The following is a 5,380-nucleotide window of genomic DNA, read 5'->3' on the forward strand; positions in this document are numbered from 1 at the left end:
CAGGCAGACGGACATGGACCGCTCCAGAGAGATAGACTGCAAAAATATTGTGGTAAGACGAAAGATTTCTCTGTAATAAAGTGTTTTTCCTTATCCAAAAGTCGGGAGCCACCGTGGTGCAATGTTAGCATGCCCGCCTTGCATACACAAGGTCGTGGGTTCGATTCCTGCTACGACCGAACACCAAAAAGTTTTTCAGCGGTGGATTATCCCACCTCAGTAATGCTGGTGACATTTCTGAGGGTTTCAAAGCTTCTCTAAGTGGTTTCACTGCAATGTGGAACGCCGTTCGGACTCGGCTATAAAAAGGAGGTCCCTTGTCATTGAGCTTAACATGGAATCGGGCAGCACTCAGTGATAAGAGAGAAGTTCACCACTGTGGTATCACAATGGACTGAATAGTCTAAGTGAGCCTGATACCTCGGGCTGCCACATAACCTAACCTAACCTAACCTATCCAAAAGTCGATAAACTTGTCAATGAAATCGATTTGTTATAATTAAGTAATTCGATTATAAAATGGGTATGCTTACATTAAACAAACTTTTGTTTGGCCAAGGCCAACTAGTTTTAATAATTCAAAAAAAAAATCTTCAAAATTATAAAAATATTTTTTGTTTTGATCTCAGCTTTAAAACCATTGTGTTGACTAAACTACAAGAGTAGCTTAACCAACAGAGGAAAAGAATGTTTATATGAATAAAATGTTTATAAAAATAAAAATAATAATTTGAATAAAAACAAACCCCATGAAAAATGTTAACTTCTTAAAAATACTTTAAGTAAGAGTCCATCACATGTTAACTTTCATGCTAAGAGTACTCATTATATCATGACTAATCGTAGAATGCAAGTGTGATGTTGTCTTTGTCTCTTCAAATTACTCTCAGTAAAATCTCTTCACATGTACACTTGCTTTCTCGGAACATGCATAATGTCATGACAACTAGAAAAATGCAAGTGTGCTGTTGTTTGTTCTATAAATAGACATTAGCTTATGTGGAGGTTTTAGCATCAACTTATTATAACAAGCGATGGATGAGTGAGTAGAACACAAGACTAGCAAAAATTAGACCCAGGTTCGAAACCAGCGGCGGTGAAAATCGAGTAAGTAAAATAAATAAAATATAATGGTAGGAATGTTTAATTAAAGTAAGATACATAAGAAAAATTATATGAAATATAAAAAATGTTTATGTTTTATTAAATGCCTGCATTTTCAAGGTGTTTTCATGCCTGTCAAATGAGGCATTATAATAGCGCTATTTTTGCAGTATATTTTTCCGCTCTACTATGAGAAGCGTAAGAGGAGACCTCCTCCCCAATGACATGCCGTGTAAATCTGAAAGCGAGCACGTATGTGCTTTGCATGCCGACTGCATGTGTTGGGAGGCATTATAAAACGCCTGCTGTACGCCTATTTCCGCTGCTGGGTATTTATTTCGTTGTTTCTATCATTAGAAACTATTATTATTTTAATTTTAACATCAATAAAATTATTAATTATTTAATAAAGATTTTTTTTATTGTAAACCCTTTTTTAGTTAAAATGTTCTCTTTTTTTAAAGCGAAAGTTCTCTTTTGAAAATTATCCATATGGAAACCCTAGGTGGAGGGTACATAAGATTCGGCCTGGCCGAACTTACGGCCGTATATGTTATACTTGTTTTTTTTTTTTAAACCCTATAGATTTTTTGAATGTTTTGATATTTCAAATTTTTTACTCCACTCAGGGCTTTTAAAAATTCCCACTAAGTAGCAAATGAAATGAAACAAAATCTCTAAAGTATATATTGTTCGGTCCTTTCATTTTCTTCCTTCGAAAATATTTAAATACAATTTCTAGACTTCTATGAAACTTTGTATGATTCACTTCAGTTTTTTCCAGGTGTGATATATCTTATCTATGATATCCATTCGATTGATCCTACCTGAAAATTTTACCTATAACTCTTTAGGCTGTATTTATCAATTGATAAAAAATATATCGCATAAGAAAATGATGAGGTTAGCAAGGAAATCCTATAAAAGTGAATTCAGCAAATATGCAATCATTGTTAACCTTTCCCTTCGACTACAAAACCCAAAGGGCATATTTTACACATAATCACATAACCACATAGGGGACCCCTTAACTATCCAATAACCAATTTTTTTATCTCTATATAAAAACGAGAAGAAGAAAAAAACAATTTCAATTCTTTGGTTCAATAACAAAATCTGTTCTTTCGATTCTTTGCATAGTCACCTCAAGATGAAAACAAGATGGGAGGACTTCAAAACGGATAGTTGTAAAAAAAAGGAAACAAGTAAGAAATAAATACAATCAAGGAAAAGAAGAAATCGCCTGCAGTGAATTTAATTGCGTTTATGTTATAAATTTGTTGTCCCCTGGTAAATGACGTTATGGGCTTCCCGTAATGTCTGTCCGCGGACATCTTTCGGTTAAGGTTATATCCTTTACTTTAGATTCCCACCTCCAAAGAGGCTATATAAGGATGGCCAATCAATGGTGATAATGATGATATTGAGCCATGATTTTCGTTTTTTTTACTTTTTTTTTACTTTTTTAAATCGTTTTTGAATTTTTTTCTTACGATCTGAATGCTGCTGCCGTTCTTGTATTATAATACAATAAAAATAATTATAAATGTAATAATGTTCGAATCATTGCATTGCAAAAAGCAATATTCGTAAAACTGAAAATGCTTTTGTTAACCATTCATAGCATAATTTCAATTTATGGGCCATGTAACTCTTCAATGGTTTTAGTATTGACGGTGGTAGTTGCCATTCAGAATTTTTTTGTTGCAATTATTGAAATATTTGATTGGATGGCTGCTTGTTTTTCACTCTCTCGATAAAAATAACATTAAGGCGACGAGCAAAATAAAAATAACAATTTTTTTTTTTCATTTCAGCTTAAACCATGCATTGACTAAACTACAAGTGTAGCTTAACCAACAGAGGAAAAGAATGTTTGTCAAAACCATATAGACTGCAAGATGGTTGGATGGACGCACGTTTCGGAATTACCACATTCCTCATCAACATCCTCTACTTCCAGCAAAACTATCAACCAATTATCAGAATAAATTCAGGCAGTTCATTTAGCCCAACAATGAACCACACTTGAACCTTCCGAAAAAAGGATTTACATGATAGCCGGCTTATGCCGAAATAAATTCGTACAAACATATCTCTTTTCCTTTGCCACCGTCAAATCATCGACTTGAGTACTACACTTGTAGTTAAGTCAATGCATGGTTTTGAGCTGAAATAAAAAAAAAAACAGCAACAATGATTAAAAAAAAAAACCAAAACAAAACGAATAAAAAAAACAAGTATATACGGCCGTAAGTTCGGCCAGGACGAAGCTTATGTACCCTCCACCATGGATTGCGTAGAAACTTCTACTGAAGACTGTCATCCACAATCGAATTACTTGGTAACACTTGCCGATGGCAAGGTATCTTAAAACTTCCTAACACCGTAATATATACCACATAGTCCATACGTGGTATATATTAAACTAAAAAGGCCGACTAAATAGGTATATAATTAAGTTTAAAGTTTCTATAGAAATAAAATTTTGACAAAATAAAATTTTGACAACATTTTCTAAAAAAGTAAAATTTTGAAAAAATTTTCTATAGAAATAAAATTTGGAAAATATTTTCTATAGAAATAACATTTTCACAAACACAGAAAAAAACTTCACGAAAATTTTTCCAATTAAAATTTTAATTGAGTTTTAAAAAATATTCAAATAAAAATTTAATTGATGCAACAAATTTTTTAATTGAAACCAAAATCAATCACAAAAATCAATAGTATCAATTAATTTTTTAATTGGATCAATTAATTTTTTAATTGACCTTCAATTAATTTTTTAATTCATACTATCATTTCTGTGATTGAAGACATTTCAATTAAAAAATTAATTGGATCAATTAATTTCGTGATTGAACCAGAAAAAAAATTTTTTTGTGTGAAATTTTCTATAGAAATAAAATTTTGACAAAATTTTCTATAGAAATAATAATTTTACAAAATTTTCTATAGAAATAAAATTTTGACAAAATTTTCTATAGAAATAAAATTTTGACAAAATTTTCTATACAAAAAACATTTTGACAATGTCTACTATAAAAATAAAATTTTGGCAGATTATTTTTGGCAACCATGAATATGAACCGAAATGGACCAATTTTTGTGCGATTGGGGATCGGCTATATATAACTATAGACCGATATGGACCACGTTCCAAATTTCAAGCGATCGGATGAATTTTGCTCCTCTAAGAGGCTCCGGAGATCAAATCTGGGGAACGGTTTATATGGGGGCTATATATAATTATGGACCGATATGGACCAATTCTTGCATGTTTGTTAGAAACCACATTCTAACACCATGTTCCAAATTTCAACCGGATCTGATGAATTTTGCTCCTCCAAGAGGCTCCGGAGGACAAATCTGGGAATGGATTTATATGGGGGCTATATATAATTATGGACCGATATGGACCAATTTTTGCATGGTCATTAGAGAACATATACCAACACCATGTACCAAATTTCAGCCGGATCGGATGAAATTTGGTTCTCTTAGAGGCTCCGCAAGCCAAATCGGGGGGTCGGTTTATATGGGGGCTATATGTAATTATGGACCGATATGGACCAATTTCTGCATGGTTGTTAGAGACCATATACTTACACCATGTTCCAAATTTCAGCCGGATCTGATGAAATTTGCTTCTCTTAGAGCAATCGCAATCCAAATTTGGGGGTCCGTTTATATGGGGGCTATACGTAAAAGTGGACCGATATGGCGCATTTGCAATACCGTCGGACCTACATCAATAACAACAACTTGTGCCAAGTTTCAAGTCGATAGCTTGTTTCGTTCGGAAGTTAGCGTGATTTCAACAGACGGACGGACGGACGGAGGAACATGCTCAGATCGACTCAGAACTTCACCACGACCCAGAATATATATACTTTATGGGGTCTTAGAGCAATATTTCGATGTGTTACAAACGGAATGACAAAGTTAATATACCCCCATCCTATGGTGGAGGGTATAATAACTACTAGCAAAAATTTATAAAGGGTTCACTTTTTTTTTGCGTGTATGTATGTATGCATAGAAAACAAAAGTCAGTTCTAAAACTAATGCTATATTTAACTTATATTTATTGGAAAAACTAATGTGTTGTTTTAATTTATTTTTAAAATTTTGCTAGAATTATATTTGGGTTAAAACTGAAAAAAACTTCAAATACTTAAATTTATTACAAGTAATTAGTTCGTGGAACTATTATGTTTTGAGAAAGTTTCCTTGACTTTAAAAATGTTTGTGTTAGTTAAGTTAATTAAAT

Source organism: Haematobia irritans, chromosome 1, assembly GCF_050003625.1.
Source record: "Haematobia irritans isolate KBUSLIRL chromosome 1, ASM5000362v1, whole genome shotgun sequence".
Classification (NCBI taxonomy): Eukaryota; Metazoa; Arthropoda; class Insecta; order Diptera; family Muscidae; genus Haematobia; species Haematobia irritans.